At 42.3% G+C, this 21,276-nt stretch overlaps 1 long non-coding RNA gene across 3 annotated transcripts in view; it reads left to right on the top strand.

Moving 5' to 3' along the window:
• The window catches only part of LOC112976241, a 55,440-nt gene extending 34,491 nt beyond the window's left edge, over positions 1–20,949 (top strand). For all 3 annotated transcript variants that reach the window (XR_003256971.1, XR_003256972.1, XR_003256970.1), the window contains one exon: positions 17,306–20,949. This is a non-coding gene — a long non-coding RNA (uncharacterized LOC112976241). The remainder of the gene's footprint in view (positions 1–17,305) is intronic.
• Positions 20,950–21,276: the final 327 nt, after the last annotated feature.

The raw sequence follows: 21,276 nt of genomic DNA, 5'->3' as shown, positions 1-21,276 counted from the left end.
TATCTACACTGAGCTTAGCAGAAACTGCGGCGCAGTGAGATCCAGGCTAACTTTACGTCAGCTACTTTGGATATTGGTAGCAATCCAGCCGTAACAACACAGGGCTCAGCACAGGCTGCAAACAGGCTGAGCGCCTTGTTAAACTACACCATGCGCTCTGTCTAGACTCCCACTGGTACTCCGGCTGCCTAATTCAACAACTGACCGGGAATTTTTTTAGCACCCTGTAATCACTGCCACTTAGATATACCTTCAGCTCGGCATGGTGGTGGAGAGCCCTGGAGGCTGGTGAGATAGCTTTGTGGAGGAAAAGCAGTCCTGCGTGAAATGATCTCTGCTAGCTACCAAAGTGCATAAAAGTAGTCTACAGGTTTGAAGACAGCTAGTTATGATAATGCCATCCCACCGGCGAAACTTTCCAGGAGGAGAAGATGCGCATGCAGCTAGAAGTTCTGCAGCTCTGTTACTGAATCACACCACTGTGTCCTAATTTCCACTATTAGCTAATTTCGTTGGATTAATTTATTCTTCTCTTTCTTTCTGTTTGAGTCTTGCAGGTATTTTCTGAATATTTTAGATTTTTTTTCACTGTAGTTTGGTCAAGGGGAAATTTTAGCTGCCCTATATTAATGTCCCTATGCCTTGTAAACACCCACTTTCCACTAGTTGCACTCTATATTCTGCTGCTTGCAATCTTGTAACTCCATGATCTCATGAAGTGCCTTCTGTCCATCTGGACACTATAATTTCAGGAAAAAGGATTTATTTAATGTGGAAATGAAAATGACAGATTTTACTAGGGCCTTACCACCATGATGGCTCCCTCATTTATGAGGAAAAAACCCTCAGTTATCTGAATTAATTTATCACTCAGCACCTCTGTGACAGAATTTCTTTCCCTCATATAACACTTTTACAAATACGTCATTTTTCCTGAATTGTACTTGTTCCTCCAATGTGTGAAAACTCACCTGGACTGTGGTTTTAATTGGAGTGGCCACTGTGCATGCACATATCACTCCATATACATCTACCCACTATGACTGAAAGTGCACTGGTGGGGTGAGCAGGACCAAGGCTTTATAGATCTGCTCAGTCATGCTAGGGAGTGCATTCCAGGCCTGTATCCCTTTCAAAAGGAAGATGAAGTTTCAAAGGCATCAAGTTTCTTCTAGCTTCACCCAATTAGATGGAAATTTCTAATCAGATGAGTAACTAACAGGACTCGGATACAAAATAGGCCATACTATGTATAAACATATTCTACAAAGCATAATTAAATAAAGGCAACTCAATCTCCATACTCTTAGGAAGGAAAACAAAGGGTTAGTTGGTCTATTTAAGGGCTCCTTTCCTTGATGCCCTCACTATGCATTACTGATAATGAGCAGAATCCAACATAAGCCCAGAGAAATGAAATTGTGTGCGACTGTGGGATCTCCTCCATGAAGGCGACTCTGTGCAGCAGCCCCCAGGGGCGAGGGGACCAGGGAAGAGCCGCAGGTCCCTGCCTGGCACTGGAAGGTCCCCGGGGCAGCCTGCTACCTTCAGCCCGCTGCTCCCAGCTGCACCTATGGGCTTCACGCTTCTGCTGAAACAGGTTTCCTGGGACTGATAGAGGGGGAAACTGCAGAAAATACCTTCTTATAGTTTCCTACAGCCCCTCTTGCCTTTAAGCCTCAGAGTGAAATTTCTGCTTGTTTTCTTCTTGTCTTCTTATAGTTCTGTCTTTTGAGCTGCCTCTGCTTGCTGAAGCTTTGCCTTTTTCTTGCTCRCATTTCTTCGGAGGGGACGCAGTTCTTTACCTTTGAAGGGAATGATTGCAGAATAGAGACACTGGACTTGCTGTTAACTTGCATATTTAAAGCATTCATATCTAAACTTTAAGAAGGGAAAGAATGCACCTCTACTGAGACTTCATCATGCCCGGATATATTTGACTTGAGGCTCTGTTGTCACCAGCAGTTATTTGCTATGTGCTGACAGTTTTTTATAAATGACACTGTCATATATAGGGAATGTTGTGTCTCTCTGTCTAACAGCTTGAGCCATACCAGGTTCAAGCAGACAGCGGGATGGAATTTGGATAAATACTTGGTATTTAGCTACATGCCTTCTTAACACCTACTCAGCAGCGTAATCCCCCTGAATTTTAAAGACATCATTGTTTCAGCATCAAGCATTAGGGACTAACCAGGCAACCTGAACCCAAACCAACCTCTGTTGCTGGCTTTCTTTCACTGATTTCTTTTCTAAGATTAGAAAGTGTTGAGATTTTCATTTTATTTCGTATTTTAAAAATTCCCTTTATGAATATTTTTTTATTAGCTGTTCTTGAGTTAGCGGATATTTTTAAAGGAAAATCATTTTGATTTTAAATTTCATGTGACACAGAATCCACCTCATTAATATAACCACTTTGGTGGATATCTGTGTTCCTTATTAAACCTTTATCCCCATTTCCAATAGAAGTTGGTTTAGTATCTGTTTTCAGTAACTGGGTTTCATTTTGTCTCAACTAAATTGAACAGCCCTGTCTCAAATGCCTACCCTCCATGTTAACACTGGCAGCTATAGATTGCACTGAAGTTTCCCCAAACCTTCTCTTTAATAGGCTGTACAGATTGCTCTCCCTTTGTCTGGTCATTTTACAGTGAATTTTTTTTTTCCACTGAATTTCTTTCTCCAGGCTTTTTTTCTATTCTCCTTCTGAGGCTGCAGGCAGCACAGCTCCACACTGCTGATAGGAGTCTAAAATAGGTCAGTATAATGCCCTTATTCTAGGTTATACATCCAATAATGAAGTTAATCCCTTTGGCCTCAGCTTTGGATGAGGATGGGTGACCCTTCCATTGGCTGAAGGAAGCTTCCCCTATTGCTTTATTTCTTGCCAGAAGAGTCCCCATTTATTTTTATATATAAATATGTATGTAGAGGCGTAGGTATATGTATATGTATATCATTAGCTAGCCCTGCTGTCCTTAAGAAAAACTTGGTTTGCATATGTGGGAGTGGAATTAATCCCATGGCAATTTGTTCACCTTAAATTATCATCACCAACTGCCCCCTGCCCCCCAACACACACATCAAAGTGGTTTCCCAAAGGCTTGGTGGTGTACCATCTTTTGGGTTTCCACCTGTTGATGTTACAGTTTGCTGCTTCACTACACTGAGTAGAAAGTAGACTGGAGTGAAGTACATCTACAGGGTACCCTCATCTCTAGCCAGCAGAAGCATTTCCATAGCCAGAATAGATGAAACCACTGGCAGACGGATTGCAGATCGCTTAACCACGCTACTGAACAGTTATCTTATACTGCATGCATTAAAATGGCCAGTAAACTTGCTCTCTGACATATTTGCTGCTGGGACAATTTCCCTCTCAAATTCTTAAATCTCTGCAAGTTTTAAAATCGAGCAGCATTTTTAAAATAAAAAGTTGTAGTTCAAAGCAGAGTATTCAAGCAGCTTTCACACATTAACTTATTCTGTGGGGTCAGGGGCTGCTTCTTCTCGTTACGACAGTGCTGCAGCCTCTCTAGCTGTGATGTGTGGACACAGCCTAGGTCTGGCCAGATCTCACTGTTCTCTGAAGTAGTCACAGCGCTGTGTTTTATTCTTTGCAGTTGACTCTGACTTTGCTTGGAGTGCGAAAAAAGCTCAAACACTGCCGCTACCACCTCCTAGAAGGGGATGTACATACATGCATCCCTGTCCTTCCTTACAGCACACCCAACTGCCAACAAAGAAGCAGAATCAGCCCGATTCTGATCGCCTTTTTTAACMCCCATTGGCACTGGCAGGGGAATGTTACAGTGTGTGCACAGGGCAGATGACCATTGGGTACTGACCAATTCCTGGGTCATTAAAGGGACAACTTGGTCATCAAAGTCAACCACTCACCAGGAGAGGAACGAATAACAAAATCCAGTTGAAAATAGGAAGACAGAGCAGGTATGAGCAGCCACTGCAGACTTCCTGGCCCCATCCTGTGGGTCACAGCAAGGCTGACCTCCACCACACTTGGGATTTATGCTTTTACATGTCTCTGCTCCTTCTCACAGGCAATGCCAGGAAAATAGCCTCTTCTGGGGAACGTTTCTCAGAATTGCAAGAAACTTTTGCAGTTGAAATGCACCCCAGGAGACTGTGTGGTGTGTGCAAGGTGAAGATGTAACGAGTGGTGTGATATACCTGCTGCACTTACTCTTTGGCAAACCAATACCAGCCACATCTCTCAGCAAAGCTTTATCCACGCTTCTCTGCGGTGACATTTCAGCTCCCCCGACACTGAACTGAGAGAGAAGCTGCAGAGATAAACCCAGCACAGTTGTGAACACAGTAAATAGGCCACCCTCACAGCTGCAAATGCTAAAGACCTGAAGTATATGCTCAAAAGAGAAGACAGACAATCAGCCCTGTAGGAAAACCCTTCTGATGGAAAGCTTCAAGATAGCTGACTGCCCGTCCTCATCTAAGGGCAAAAACAAAGGGTGGCCTTTGAAGCCAGGGGATGCAGGACTGGAATGAGGACCAGGCATGTCAGTGCTTTCGTCTCATTTCTGATGGAGGAGCTTTGAGCTGATGTGGAAGTCATTTGATCTGCCTGACCTTTTAGAGAATAATTGCTGGCTTAGACTTTRCAGGTTGTTAATAATTTAGTTTAGGAGAAGGTGCTGCAGCAGCACGGCATTGTGGGAGCAAGGAGAGAGCTGGGTTTGAAAGGAGAAAGGCGACTGCCAAGGGTATAGTTTCTTTGCATGCCGTTGGAGAAGAGCAAACTGGATTAAGGAGGGAAGAATAAAAGAAGCCGTCCTTCTCAAACTTCAACCAATTTCTAGAAGTCAACTCACTTTGAATCTTTTTAGGATCTGGAAAAATTATGGTCCATTTTTAATCAAAATAAATTATTTTGGTTTTCAAGCTGATCTCAGTATTTTCTAGTCAGTAGAGGAAATACTGAAAATCTTGTAAGAGATCCTGTTCTCATAAAATGCCCAGCCCAATTCTGTAAATTCAGGAGGTTTTGGCTAGGCCAGATAAGCTTTGGAGAAGCATCTGAATATTCACTCAAGCTGAACCCACACTCCAGACTGTGGTGTGAGCAGTTTCCTGCACTTCTGAGCTTTCAATTCTTTGAAATATTTTACTGACTCTGGACGAATGAGGACAGTGAGGAAAAACTGTTGCCCCTCTGCAGTTAGTCCTCTGGGTAAAGAGAAGCCCAGATGGTTGCCCAAAAGTTGATGGATAGAACAAATTCAGCATGGTTACTGTCCCCTACCAATGGCACGCAAATAAGTAACCATGAAAGCCTCCCGGGTCCAGAGACCTCTTGGAAAATAATAGTTTACAAAGGCTGCTTTGGTGGTGATGGTTTAAGGTAAAAATTGCCTGTAATTACTGGCACTCTTGCATATATAAGACATGCCTGCCACAAGAAAATATGTGTCCCCTATTCAGCCTAGGTACTTGTATAGTTCCCATCACGCTAATATTTGAGCACTTTCCAAGCAGTCAGAAATAACCAAGAAATAAATGTAAGGAAAAGGTGTTTTCTCAGACTGGTAAAAATGCAACAGTCTCCCAGGCTGGCTCTGACCTTGTGCCATTATGGTTGAAAGCGGGACTGCATATTTCTGTGTGTCTCTGAATCCATGTTTTGCCCAATTGTCATTTCTGCCTCTGACTTACCCCRTTTGCTGACATGTCAAAATGCCCTCTGGTGTCTGGGCCGATAAGGTATACGTGTCAAGCAGCTCAGTAATGCTCAGAATCTCCTAAGCTTATTTTGGACCTACTCAATGCAGAGCAACATTTCCCATCTGGGAACTATTAGCATATGCTAAGCAGTCGTTAACGTATGCTAATGATGTCTGGAGGTTTTCAAAGAAATCTTGAGTGACCAAAGCATACAGAATGGCTGCACAGGAACTTCTGAGTCAGCCTATACCTCTCGGCAAGAGATTTGAGACTCCAAGCCAGACTCCTCAAATAATGCCCAGTGGCTTCACAGAGAAGCTTGCTCCCTTTGGAAAAGTCTGTCAGGACACAAAGCAACTCTCTTCTGCCTGGATCTGGCTCTAGACCATAAATCAGGTTAGTGGTCTAGGCAGCCACTGCAAGAGATCTGAAGAAAAACAGGTGGCTTTTTTCACAGGTAGCAAATGGCTGAAAGAATTATTGCTGCCCAGGAGGCTGTAGAGAGGCAGCAGAGCTTGAATGGAGTCACTTCTCAGGATAGGAGTCTTGTGACCAGTCACTGAGGTAGGACACACAGACATCCCACGGATGGTCAAGCAATGAGAAAGTCCCCTTCATATGACAGCCGCAACACTGAAATACCAGGATTTACCTTCGTTATACAGCTATTTCTTTAGTATCAAACATGAACTATGCTATCAGCATTCATGTATTAACAAGGTGTTGATCTTGCCATTATCCCAGAATTTACAAGTCTGAGGCATCTGGGTTTTTTTAGCCCTCCCAGTCCAAATCTCATGCATAGAAACTGCATGCCCATGGTAAGGCCATCACAATACATGTTTAGGAAATACAGTAAAAATAAGTTCAGGCAAACATATTTTCAGGTCTGTAATGCTTCCTTGTGTCAGCATACATATGCCACTTGGTCAAAAGTTCTCTTCCAAAAATTTTAGTCAGTATTTTCAAATGGTTTTTAATTTGCAGGAGCTTCGAAATTTTCCAGTGGAAATGCAAACAATGAATGCAAATCTAATAATATGGTAGTAGATGTGCTTCTTCCACGTACCTTTCTAGGCAGCCCTGAAAATAAGGTGTGAAGAAAATGCTATAGAGAGAATGGTCCCAGGGTCACCCCCTCTTCCACAGTAATCAGCTCTTTTCTCCAGTCCAACTTAGCCTCCTAGAAGATACAGTCTAGCCTTGCTTCCTTTGCTGGGCAACTTCTGCCTCTGATCCTTCATCTCCAAATAACCAGACCCAGCACTAGATCCCAGCTTCTACTGCTATCCATGCTTATTGCTGTTCTGTGTTTTGAAATGCAAGTTAGTACCTAAGCACAAGTCAGTTCCTAAGGACAATGTCAACAGTGCCAAGAAAAACAGATACTAATAAAAAAGACAATATTGCAAGTGTGACACCTGATTTTGATACCTTAACAGCAAGCAGCTAAGGAAATACCAGAATTAAAGTTATTTCTGCAATTTTAATTCTGTCCTTTGCTATAAAAGTGCCATTTTTACTATGTCCTGCCACTTGAGCTCTTCCCTAAACCAGGAATTATTGATTTTCTTATGCGCTTTTTTTCATAGCACCTTATTTTTATAGCCAAGCTCTCAGCCATAACTGATAATGAAGTCATTTTTACAGCATCATTCTGAGGTGAAGGGAATGAGAATTTTTCTGCTGTATGACCATGAAGATCAATATAAGGAACATTTTGGTGTCTGGGGGGAGGCCATGCGTTTCACACGTTAGGTGCGGCACATGAAGATGCTGACCCTGGGCTCCAAGACATGTGCCAGAAAACCATATTCTCAAGTAAGAAAAGGCTCTCTGGCCTCTTCCTCTTCCCTTCTGCTTCATTTCACCCAGCTTCCATAACCACCATGCTCTTCTGTCTCCTCATCTCACTGCCCTTCTCTCTATCCTTCTACTGTTGTCCTGGTGTCCTTCCATAACACCTTCACAGCCTTCCCTGTTCCCTTGGCTGTTTCTTTACCCAGGCAATCCTAATGCTRCTCTCCCTTTCTGCTTCTTTGGTGACTCTGTTTCTCACCCATACTCTGGCAATCCGTTGTACTGATGGCTCCTGTCCATACCAGCCTCCAAACATTCTCCCCCTTGGCTTCTTGTTCAACATCTGTGTGCCACCCCCAAGTCCCCATTCCTTCTCCTTGTTTTGTCAGGAGGATTCCTGAGTCTTCTCCTCCCTCATCACTGCCCACACGTCTGGCTCTCATCCCTTCTGTATTTGAATTCAGGAATTTTCTCCTCCACCTTGTCTCACCCCAATGAATATCACTGACAGTGCAAAAGGGACAGACTCCTGGCTCTCATTTCAGGTGTCTGGCCCTGTTGTAGGCTGTGGAAATCTACAGCTGAAATTGCAAGGAAAGTCCTAAGTGACCTTAGGTTGAAACCTGCTCAGGAAAGATGAAATCTTCAGGAGTTCAATTTCTAAAATAAAAGGAATCTTTTACATATCCATTGAGCATGTGCAAATTCAGTTTTCCAAAGACTTATAACTTAGCCAAATTTGGGCAGATTTTCAGAAGGGCAAAAGGCATATCTCTGATGAAAGGCAACCCCCTGAAAAGTTCCTGCTCCAAGGAAGAAGGGTGCCAGAGCTTTTCAAAGAAAAGGTCATAATTGCTTTTTAACTTGGACAAAACAATGAATTTTTTCTTACCCTCATTATTGGAAACGGCTGAGTTTGTGGACGTTTTCCAAAGGTTTCAGCCTGAGGCAGATACCTGGCATGGAAAATTTCATTCCAAATGGTTATAGTTTGGCAATGTTATAAGCAGTTGAAAATAGGGTCTTACAATGCAAGGGATCAAACTTTCCCTGTAATGTGAAAGGTCAAGCTACAACCCCTGCCTCCAGTCACAGCCCAACACCTTGCTTTGTCACCCATAACGAACTCTTTGCAAACAAAGCAATGATGTGCACTCAAGGTAGGGTGGAATGCCTTTTGGAGGATCCTGTTCTGGCCAGAAGCAAATTGTTGGGATCAATAGCCAAGAAATGTAATAAGGTATAATACAGATGGGCTTCATAGTCTTTTTTGATCTCATTATCTATGAGTACGAGCCAGTCTGTGGCATTCAATACTCTGTCACAGACAATGCAGTTTACAGAGCTCTTTTCTGAGTTCTGCTTGTCTGCATTTATGTGCATTCATCCTCTTCAGATAAATGTGGGTCTCAGTTTACTGACAAATTTGTAGCAACATCTTATTCTGTATTGTATTGTCCTGGTTTCTAAAAAGCTCAGGTTGTTCTGTCATTGCCATTAACTCATCGATACATTTCCTTCTTGTATCACAGCATCACCACCTCCCCCTCATTGAGTTCTGGGGGGAGGAGTCCATCAACACTGACTCCCCCCAGGCAAAGGTAGAGCAGGCGGATGGTGATGCTGGGTATTTTTCAAGGATAGCCTATTAACCTTCTCAAGCGTGTCCTTTCCTGAGTGCCAAGTGCAGTCCCTGGCTGTTTGGCTGCATTTCATACACCATGGCAGGTATGTAGGATCATAGCTGTATTCTGCATGCATATTCTGGTTCCTGGAAAAGGCAAAGGAATCATGAGTGGCTAATGAGTTCCAACTGAGTTACAGATATTTCATATTTCCCGTGAATGAACTAGAACGCAGTACCTCTCCCCATGACCAGACCGTTGGCAGCTCAAAATACCTCAGGACAAATGAGTCACATGGCACAATTTAGGACATGCCCTGCTGCTGCTGAGACCTATCTGACATCACTTCATGCTAGTTTGTTCACCAAGTAGATACACTGTCATCACTGACCACTGCTGCATTGGATCCCCTGGGAAAGATGTGTGTCCTCTGCATGAAGCCCAGCAKAGTGGATGTTATGGCAGGGCACTTTGCCTGTGCAATACTAGCTGTGTTTGCACAGGTGTTGGATGGCTTTAGTGCTGAGCCTGGATCTCTGGATGATGTGAGCGTGCAGGAGATCTTCCGTGGCTTATGGAGCCTGCTAAGAGGTGAACACTTTCAGAATGAAATCCTCTTTAGAATTGCTGAAACCCTTGCAAATAACAGTCCTCATCTGCATTAAAAGACTTGCTTAGCACCTAAAGTATTTCACATATTCTTTTTGAATAGTGGTRGAGAAATATCAAAAGTTTATAGATAATGCATTCCTTATTGTCAAATTCTTGGGACATCAGAGAGGACAAAGGCATAACGGTGCAATTATGCTCTGTGTGGAATCCAGGACTAGCTGGATTGTTTGAGGAATGGGCCTGTCCATCTATTTTTCTAAAGGTGCTGGAAGCTACCGCACAGGAGCACTGTGTCTTTTTTTGTGAAATAAATAATTATATTTATTACTGGGAAGGCCAAAGGTCGAAGGGAGGGGAAAACTGGCTGAAGGTGTGTAGGCATGCAGGTAGTATTTCCAGTACTGGTGGAAAGAGCAGAACAAAAGCAATCAGAGCAGCTTCTGATTTTAAAGAGTAGTAGGCAAACAGGATGAGTAAAAGAACGACAGTTCAAAAGTATAATAAAACACAACTGGTGTGAAAGCACCAGCCTTTTATCCCGTGCCTTGCGTAAAAACAAACCTGTTTTCCAGAGGCAGGAATAATAACTTGAATTGTTTTAGGAAGGGCCGAACAACATGACGGCACCACCACAATGAAGAGCAGCACCTGGAGGCACTGCAGCAGCTAGATGGCACCGCCGCCTGGGCTATCTCACTTTGCCTTTCAGCTCGAGCAGGGCTTGATGAAAACTCTTTCAGCTTGGCTTTCCCAGCTATTGTTTTTGCTAAAGGCTATGAATTTGGATTAATATTAAGATGATAAATTTTAGAATTTAGAAACTTTGTAAATTTTTTCTTAGAAAAGAAAGATCCCAAATGTCCTGAAAGCTTACTGAAAGGCCCATGTTTCCAGTCCTTGCTGAGTGACTTCAGTGCTCTCTGGACCACAGGTGTTTTCTACTGTAAAGAGCTGTAAAAATGTTAAAAGAAATATTGCTATTGTGGAAAACAAGCTTCCTCCCTCTGGTGCTATGAAGACAAGAATTTGGTTTTGCCCATCTGACTGAGGAAAGTGAGCAGTGTCCCATCGTTCTTTTTACATCTCTGTTTAGCTTTTACTATACCAATAGTAGAGCCATAGTAACAACTTGCTAACTCAACAGGTTGTCCTTTCAGCCATGCATGCAGAAGTCCTGCATTGGTCCACTGAGGCAAATACAGTCATCCTCATCATACTGCGTAGGGAGTGTTATTGATGATTGATTGATTAGTGCTTTCTGTCCAGGAACTATTTTTATCTCTGCACCTTATCTGTGAGCTGTGCCTCACAGGCGATGCGCCTCTGTGCCATGCTGTGCTCCAGCCTGGTTCCCTTCTGGGGCTGACCTTCCAGGGCAGCTCTTGCTTCTTGATCCCCCCCAAGCAGCAGTGATACCAGGAAAATGGCCTCTGAGGTCGTGAGCTGGAAGGGCAGAGGGTCCCATATCTACCCACAGTTTGTAGACCAACTGTTTTAGGTGGTGAAAGAATTTAAGGGGACCTGATATATCCACAACTGTAGAAAACCTGCAATTAAACTGGCTGGCAAGTTGAAGTCAGATACAGAAAAGGTGAAGAATCCAGAAAATCCAGACTAAAACCAAATTCTTGTTTTCCAGCCCAGAGAACAGGCCCAATAGCTGGCAAAGGCATTGCTCCGGAGGAAGCAAAACAAGCCGCACAAGAAAGGGATCAGGCCGGCATCTTCTGGCTTCTGCCCAGGCGTTGTGCGGGCCAGCACGGGCTCCCTGCAGGACAGGGAGCCAGGAGCCGAATGCCTTTACTTCTGCTAACTGCCCTGGTCTGAGTGTTTTTTTCTCTCTCTGAAGTGAAGAGAAGGTGGGACAGTGGCAGGATGGACCTACACAGGGAAGTCCTCAAAAAAATAAAGCTTGGCTTTGCTTTTTATAATRTAGTTTGTTCAGTTCTAACTTAAGAAATTCGAGCGGTAGTACGAGTCTGAGCAATATCCCAGAGCCGTCTGCTCTGTGCAGAATGGGATCGCCCACCCATGACTTTTAGAAAAAGGGGCAAGAAATTAATTATGGGCTGAATTGAAAAATGAAGCCAAAATGAGACCCCAATGGTCTTTGAGTCAGTGTGTTAAGTATCATGAAAAATGTAATATTTTCCCTCTCTCCCACAACTCCACCCCCTCCAAAACAGCCCTGTGGTACCAGCTACATGCACTGCTCAGGGAAATGTTGAGGGGTCCCATCCTACTACTTATCATGCACTTACCCAAAATGCAAACTCATCCCTCAGAGATAGGGCCAGGATCGTTAGACAAGTGAAATAAAATACAACTGAGCTCCAACTGAGGAAGAATCTGGATGCAGTCTGGTCTGATATCAAACAAATAATGATTTCTCATTTATTCAAAGATTTTCTTGGCAATGATAAACAGAATGAAAATATCCTTCCTTCTTCGTCCCTCCAAATCCTTTGWGACTAAACCCAAACTTGTCTGTCCCAGCCTGCAGGAGAAAAGTCACTGCTCCACTCGTTGCAACACAGGCAGCACATCTTGAAGAGTGCAGCTCTGCTCATGGTGCTCAGCTAACATGCTTGGCAACTGTGCCACCACTTGCCACCACTGTCTTGCCTTTCCCTGGAGTTTCCAGGCAAAGTTTCTGCACGTTTCCCTTCTGGCTCAGAAACTTATCTCTCTAAGTCTCTGCAGCTTCCTGCAACCCAACTTCCTTCCTCCTCCTCTGTTCCTCAGTTCAACCATTTTTCCCCAGAAAGCTAAGAAACCCTCCTTTACAGGCTAGAAAATCCTCCAGCCTAGCTTAAAAACCTTTCTCGATCCTTCTTAGAAATAAACTCAGATCCTTGGTTTAATAAACTGAGCCTTTCTGCAACCCTGCCCATGGTTTCAGCCCCAGCTGTCCAAGTGTTCATGTCTCCCATGCCCCCTCCCAGGTGTGACCCCATGGTCTCCCATCCAACACATCCCCTGGGGAGTGACACCTGCCATTTAATGAACCTTACCGACATCCTTAGCTCAGAATGAGATCCTGTGGTTTGAGCAGGAAAACAAAACACCCATTTCTTACCAGAAATACCATGTGTCATGCTCTTATTACACTTTTTAAATTATAGGAATTACACAATTTAAATTATAGGAAATTTTTATCACTTTCAGTTGGTGGAGAAAAAAATGTTCATTTTTAAATACCCAAGAGATGTGCTTCAGGCACTTTTACATGAGGATATGAATAAGCATTTTTGGGAAAGAAGTGAATAGAGGCTCTTTCCTCATATTGCACCTTGTATCATTGCTTCAAATTGCTATCCGAAACTCCTGTTTCTGCAAACCAAGCTCTTCTAGTGCTAATCTCTTACATTGAGATACTTAAATCCTGGATTCCTCACTTTCTTAACTAGGCCAGAGAGACACTGTGAACGATTCCCGTTGAAGAGGGGAACTCCCTGATGCTGGCTGTGGCTCAAGCATTTACTACAAGGGGGGAAGAGTGTACATCTGCATTGCGGTGGGGGCAGCAAGGGCTGCAGCCAAGCCCAGCTCTGCGTGTTCRACCCTCCAGCGTCGCAGCTGTACCTCACACCAATGAGGCAATGCTCTCCGAGTACAGCAAGGGGATGGCGCAAACTCGCTGTGGCAGCCCCTAGGCGCTCTGAACTCCAAGATGCGTTGTTTTTCTCCAACAATCATTGAAATAAGTCCAAATATATTATGAGAAATGATGTTGCATCAGTTTAAACAAATTACTTTTAGGGTAAATGTTCATTTTTGCATTTAGGCTGGTTGGGAAAGCATTTTTTTTTTTTTAATGTGGTTCAGGGTGAAAAATAACTTTTTTTTTTATTGAATGAAAAAGCTCTTGGTATCAGGGGATAATTGTTTCCAATCCTTATAGGTCAGGGTTAACGTTGAGTAATTCTTAGCCAGRCTAGTTAATGCCTATGATATGCAAAGAATTTCTGTTTCCAAACCAATACAAGCCAAAGGTTCTCCTGAACAGCATCATAATCACTATGACGTCTCTCGGAGAAGAAAAACAGTAGGCATGCATGTGGGCTCTGTCAGTTAAATATCCTTGCCTCTCATTACGCCTTTTTTTTTTACACTGCCAAACTGAATCAGAGTCAGAACAGAGGTAAATTCTGTCTTTGTCCTCTTAATCTCAGCAGAGATTCCCCCATTTTGAAAATGTGGCAATAAAACCTTGTAAAGTTTTTCTTGGGCATTGACCAAAATCTTTGTTTATTGCTTTCCAAGACTGACCAGCCTGAGAGACAACCCACAGATATTTAACTTAAAGTTTTGCTTTGCTGTGTTATTCCCACAGCTCCATGAATTGTTCTTTTTTAATAGATAATCCATTAATCTTTGTTTTTTGTTCAAATGATGCTTTGCTTCTCAATCCTTCTTTGAGTTGTTACCAATGCTGTTCCCGTTTAAAAAACAACAACAAAACTAAGCTTTCCCCCATCTGAGCAGTATTTAAACAACTTCACTGAGATGCTCACCTTTCCCCCCATCTCCTTAAATCACATGAAAGGGTCAAAGTACTGCAAAGGGACTGAGAGTATGTATTTGAACAATCATCTTTTGTACAATGAGGGAGAAAACCTTGCTGTGGGGTAGCAGAGGGAAGTGGACAGACTGCTGTCCATCTCTGAGAAGCCAGACACTAAGGCATTATATGAACCCATGGGGAGATATTTGCCTGACCAGACAGCAGTGGATAAGGACCCGTGGAAAGGGAAAGTGGAAGGTGTGCTGCTTTTTTGTGTTTCTGCTGTAAATGCAGCTTGAGTAACAAAATTCAGATATATTTACAAGCAAATGTTTTAAATTCCCTGGAAAAGTATGGTGGGATGTGCTTTGCTACGTGCCTTTCCACAGCACCTTTTGAACCGTAAACATTTTGAACCCAAAAGGTTTGCATGGAGGTAATTGCAGCCCTCCTTGATCTTTTGGGGAGGGGACAGGACTGAGTAAGTACGTTTCTCTGCCTGATGCTGGGGCTGAATAGGTTGAGAAAGGAATGGGAAAACAAAGGGATATTATAGCTCCCTGTGTACTTGTCCACTGCAGAGGCAGCTCTTGTGAAGGCTTTGGTCATTTGCTCCAGAGCAGTTTATATCAGCTGGATTTGTTACCAAAGAAGCATTTTGAGTCACAGTGGATTTCACATTTTCCTCTTTCAGGGAATTAAAATTATTCCCCCTTTTCACCATGGAGCACTTTCACACCACGCATGTTCCTGTCCAGGAACAACGGTGCAGCTCCAGGCACATTGCACAGTGCCTGTGCCTGTAAGGGCAGCAAAACAGAGAAAGGAGACTCTGGGACATGAGTGCAGGAGCAGGGTATAAATGTTTTTAAACCGGATAGTTAAGGCAGATGTGTTTCTCTTGGAGGTGAGCAATATCCAGAGGAGACAGATGCTGCAGGCAGCTGGGAGATTTTTAGGAATCACACAAAAATATCAAAGATCGTGCACAAGGAAATGGTGTCAAGATTGTCCCTGGAGATAAGAAGGACATTTCCATTCAAGTCACCAAAGTGATCAAGTCACCAAATCCAAGAAGGATTATCCATGCAATTTATGCATCTCWTGCTAAAAGGAGCAAATTCCCTGGGCCAGGAATTCCTCCTCTGCTTTTCTCCTCTGCTTCTCTGTTCAAGCACAACGTGACTTTCTTTTTTCTTTGGGACTAAGCTCAGAGTTCCTAATTAAAGCAGAGCTTATTGTGGTGTTTGTATTATATCACTGTATATTGTGAAAACTTTCTCTTTAAAATATCAGCAGCCCAAGACTGTCATCTAAATAGGCACCAGATTGTTGGCAAAGGTTTATTTTATGTTCTCAAAATTTATTTTGAATGCTTAGGTTTGTGGTTTTGTTTACTTACAATGAAATGCATTTCAGCTGTTTTGCTGTTTTGCAGCAGTCGGACTTCTGCCCAAAGGCTGCAGTACAGTCTTCTTTTAAGCTTGTGAAGTAAATTGGCTTCCTTTAAAGACCATACCTTTGGTTGCTTTCCTCCTGGAAGGTCATCCTCTTTTAAAGGATGGTGTGGTTTGGGCACTGTGGATATATAAAAGTCTGATTGTGTAATGTGATGATCCTGCCCCTTCGTTCCCCTCTGGGCCTGCTGTGGCACCTCCAAGTCTTGCTCCTGTCCCACTATGTTTCAAACACTCCTGGCAATGAGGAGGAGCCTGCCCATTCCTGGCCAGCACAGCTGAGACGGCCTCCTTCGGGCAGCACACRGGTGAAGGGGGGTTCCTACCCCAAAATGTTGTCCAGTCACTGTTGGACAGGCTCCAGGTTTGCTGCTCTGTCCCTCCTTTCCAGTAGCCATGCCACAGACCCCTGCAGTGCTCGTCTTGTTTCACCTGGGGCAGTCCAGGCTTTTCTGCACTGAGTCTCTTTTCAAGATTTTTGATTCTCAGTCTTGTTTTTAAAATAAAATGGCTACCTACCTTCCTACATTTAATTCTGGACTGTGGGCAATTCTGGACTAGGTGTGAGCACAGACTCTTCTTTGGTGTCACTTTCTGTTTGCAGTCCTTTTTTTAAAGCCCACCTTTGATAGGTTTTATTTCTGTGTAGGATTCACTATCTCACATTCCTGCTGGCCACCCTCTGCTGAGTTAACTGAGAACTACCAAAAAGAAGTTAAGTTCTTTGAGATGTATTGTCAGAAATAAAGGTATATTTTGGCTGTCCTCTTTCTTACCGGTGGTGATAGTTAATACCATGTGGGGCAGCACCTTCCAGCTCAGACTGTCTGCTTTTCTGTGATGTGTGAGCCAGGATTTATTTTGTATTGTATCTCCTGGTACGCTCAGAAATAAGCTTTCACATGTGCTCAGAAGCACTTCAGTCTCAGCTGGTTGACTGTGAAGCCCTGTCATTTCCAGGGGCTAGTAAATGAGCAGCTAAATACCACCTAGGTCTCTCACCCATTAGGCAAGGTCTGAGCCTCTAAGAGAGAGTACTTTGCAGGAAAAACAGCTGCTGGTACCCATCTTTTATATATTGTCACCCTGAATGTGGTACTGGTACCAAATGAAATGACTACAGTGAAAGACTACAGTGTCTCTAGGCACAAAGGGTGCCTCTCCATTAGCATTTTAGTGCGAAAGTATGCTTTTCAAGCAAATTTCCTAGTTGTCCCCACTCACTGTGCTTTGGTTGGCATTGTGGAGGAGTCTTGGAGTCCGTGAACTGGGCTCCTTTCAGGTGATACTAAGCTGCATCTAGTGAGCTCCAAGCACAAGCGGGCGTTCGGTGCTTGGGAGCACGCAGGCTTGAGGGTGACTCAGGGCTGACCCTGCCAGGACAGCACTCCTGCCGGTTGTTGTCCCTGTGGGAGAGATGTGGTTGGGCTAGAAATTCAAATAGGGGATGGAGCCTGTTGTGTGGTTATGGCTTGACTTCTTACCAAAGCTTTTTACTGGTTGATGCTGTGTAAGCTATTGCTTTATTGACCCCATTTGCAGGGGGTAATGGCTATTTAAAGGGTCTTTTCCTTACTCATGACTGTTTTTTCCCTATCTAGCCATGGCCTGGGGAAGGTGAACCAGAGAAGAACTTTTTACATGGGTGTAGAAGATCTTTTTATAAACACTGGTTTGGCAGACTGAGAGGCCGCAGTCTCAATAATGAACATGTCTATGCCGTCTTTGTTTTTTTTTTAACCTAAAAGGCGTCAGCAAGCTTTGTATTTTGCCTTTTGGTATTTTTTTTTTCTTCTGCATATTTTTAACATTAAGGAAAAAGGGGACTTGAGTTTTTGCTGCAATAGTAGTGAACTCATGAACTCCTAACCCTCCGGAAGACTGCTACCTGAGAAGAGAGATTTCAGTTTGTTTCAAACTTTGTCAAGGACTGAATTTAACAGGAGATAACAAAAGAACTTGGGAGGAAGGAGCTGTAAGAGTGGCAGRAATTCCTATCTATCTGTTCCATCAAGAGTGGAGAAACCTCACTAAGTATCCAGAAAAGCTTTATAAGTTGCAGGAGCTTCTACACTTTTCCTGTACAATGTAATGGCCTGCCCTTTCCATGAAGAGGCTATTTATCTGTATTAGATGCTGAAAAAAATATACACAGTCTGAAGAGGGCCATGGTCACTCTACATGTGAAAATACAGCTTTTTTATGTATAAACAGAGAAAGAGAATCTGCTGTGTTTCTACAACACACTTATGGTAGCATGGAGGGCACTGATGTTCACTGTATTAAGAAAGCCCTTTTAAGACTTCAGATTATCTCCAATACACTTAACAAAAACTTCCTTATAGCGTCTCAAAAGAGGCCCATAAAACTTTATGTGACAGCTTCACATATGGAGAAGTTAGAGAAGCCACCTCAAATACACTGTGCTTTTCTGCTTGTATATTCTTCCACTGAGGATTTCCCCTAGGAAGATTCATTGCTTAATTTTGGCAGAGAGGATTAATTTTATGTCCTTTTAGTTGTTCCTCTGAATAACAATGATAGAAAAGCATGATTTTCATTAAAATTATTCCATCCCAGTTCTCACACTTTATCGCATGTTTCTGATCTTTCGCAACATGCTTTACTGATTTCTTTGCAATTCCTTCTTTAGAATACAATGAGTCTGGGAACAATAAAAAAAAATCTGAAATTGAGCATTTAAACTCAAGTTCAGGCCTAACTTTTGTTTAATTTGAAGGGAGGAGTGCTACCTATGACTCAGTAAGTTTTATGGCATATTTTGTCACAGCTGACAGGGATTAATTTATCMGCCTTGTAATATTTTGGGGTTATAATATGAGGAAGAGGGGGCTACATTCTGTACTCAGGAAAAAATCTGATATGATATGTAGAAGCTATCTCACAAATATTGCGGCTAGAATCACGTGTATACATATTCTCAGCATGTTTTTCTTCAGTTTCAGATGAGGACTCAGCCTCTCCCGGGATTACATGCTGCTTTTTGACAGCTAGTCATAGCTGTGCAGGCACACACAGAGCACCAGCAACAACCGTTACAGTCTCATTGCTGGGCTTCAGTGTCACAGCCACATCTTCTCCCCACAGATCTGTTCCTTGTGCATGCATGGATGTCCTTGCTTGGTTTAACCAGAAAATATTTTAATCAAACAAAGAACACTGACATTTATTTCCATTAGCTTTGCTGAACTGCTGCAATTATGTTCTGTAAGCGGCATCTTCTATTGTTTCTGTGTGTTATTCAGAAAACCAGCTTAGTAAATAGTCGTCCACGGGGGAACGACCAACCATTGATCTTTTGTTTGATGCCAAAACTGATATCTTAATGCGATCCAAGAGCTGCTTTAAAGCTTCCTGAGGATAATGCAATTTGAACTTTTTAATACTACCATGAGTGTAATGTTATGTTGCAAATGCTAGAACTGTGCATTGACAAAAGGTATTTATGACTCTCTCAGGAAGGCTGAAATCATGAATTTATTGTTACTGCTGACAGTAAACAAATCCTGAAACTTAGTATTGGAGAGTATTTCCTTATTTTCGCACAAATCAGCAAGTTTGGTGCCATGCTTAAAACTTATACATTTGCTAAGGACTTGAAAGAAGCAAATATATACAGGAGATTTCCTAAAAGATTACTCAGACTTTTAATCAGACATGCATACACTGAGAGTTTTTTCTCATTCTGAAAAAGAAACCTCTAAAAAGTGAAAAAAGAGTTATATAGTTTCTCCAAAGATTGAAAATTACAATTATTCTTTGTAAGAAAGCTAAAAACTCTGAAAGAATGCAGAGCTAACTTTTTTTACAGCTTTTAACTATGTGGCATTTTTGCTGGGTAAGAGTTATTATTTAGCTGCTAATACAAACAAACATATCAAAATATCTGTTTGCATCACTCCTGAGAGAAGCAATGGTGGAAGATGCTGTTAGTTAGAAATCATACTCATTTGCATTACATGTTCAAAATTTTCTAGGCATACAGACTTTTCAAAMAGAATTTTCAGTCTATGTAGGGTATTCTATTTATAGTTATGATACTTAAAAATGAACATGAGACTTGTTTAACAAAGTGAGAATACAATCTTCCTACATTTGAAGGGAAGATGGAAGAATTTATCAGATACAAGAAGACGATTGCGTCTGGGCAAGAACTACTAAGGCAGGTTATCTCCTATGCTCTAGTTTGTTAGTCTTCAGGATTGCAGGAAGAGCTGGAATAAAAGAAAGTGGACTTTGCAAGAGCTTGAGCTTGGCTCGAGCACCCGGCCTTGTCTGAAACCAAAGTTTCTTCTCAGGCAGACTGTGGAGCAGGGACTGAACTCCATGGCTGCAGGATGTGCTTCTCCAAAACATCCTTTGAAGACAGGAGCTCTTTGGGCTGCAACACTTAAGTAAAATATCCCAATTATAAAAAACTTTGGGAAAGAATCAGCTTTTCTGAAGATCAGAGTGACCAGGACCTCTTCTTTTCCAACAGCTTCTCTACTCTTCCTCTGAACGGCCTGAAAGAGATCCCTCAGAGAGCTGGCATACAGATGGAGTCCACCCAGCTGACCCAGTGCTGGAGAAACCAGAAAAATCAATGCTTTTTGCTGCAGATACCACAAGCAATCCCCCGAGTTTCAAGAGGAATAAATATGTGCTCTTGCAAAAATATGTTTTTCTGAATACTGAAAAAATTAAAGGTCCAGTCTTTGTTCAATAAAACCAGCCTGTGTAACCAACAAATGCAGTGTGTGCAACACTATCTTGGTCTCATTCCATAATGTTATTGTAATGATCTGTAATCATCTGGATGGAGTTATTTTAATCCAGCATTTACAATGTACCAATGTTCAGTTATACCTGTAAATAGGACTACTCCATAGCCTTGAGCAGTAATTGTTATATGACATTATGTTCTTAATCCTGGCATTAGTCCTAGGGCAAGATTTCCTTGAAGAAGCACTGAGAGGCATTGCTAGTTGTTTGACAGGGTGTTGTCTTGAGATTTTAAGCAATTACCATCTTATCTAATTATTCATTTGAGTCTTTAGTCTAAGAGATCTGAATATGAAGTTACATCTTAGTTTCCTTTAATTGAATTGAATCTTACTTGAAATATCATGTAATCCTTTGGCATAATTTCATAATCACATTTACTTTTGGCTTTAAGCATATTATAGTAATGATAATTGACTTCATGATTAGTGTACTTCAGCTGAGTAATAAATGCCTGATTTCAAAATTTCATGCTTCAAGCAATTGATTACAATTGACTCTCATTGTTAAAGGCACTCTGATATTGCTGATCGATACTCATTGCCAAAATATGGATGCTATAAATGTAGATAATGTTTTCAACTCATATTATTCATTTGCTTCCCCTTGTTTGCCTGCACAACTGAGTTCTTTGCTTTTTACTGATTTGACTGGAATCAGTAAATGCTATCTAGTAAAAGTAAATAATCAAGTCATTTGGCAGTCCCAAATGTGTGAAGGAGCTAGGTGGGAATGTGGATTTTGTTTCAGAATAATTATTGGTAATTCCGTTGTTTACTTATGTTTT

Source organism: Apteryx rowi, unplaced genomic scaffold, assembly GCF_003343035.1.
Source record: "Apteryx rowi isolate R43461 unplaced genomic scaffold, aptRow1 scaffold_71, whole genome shotgun sequence".
Classification (NCBI taxonomy): domain Eukaryota; kingdom Metazoa; phylum Chordata; class Aves; order Apterygiformes; family Apterygidae; genus Apteryx; species Apteryx rowi.
This window is presented reverse-complemented; position numbering and strand designations above follow the sequence as displayed.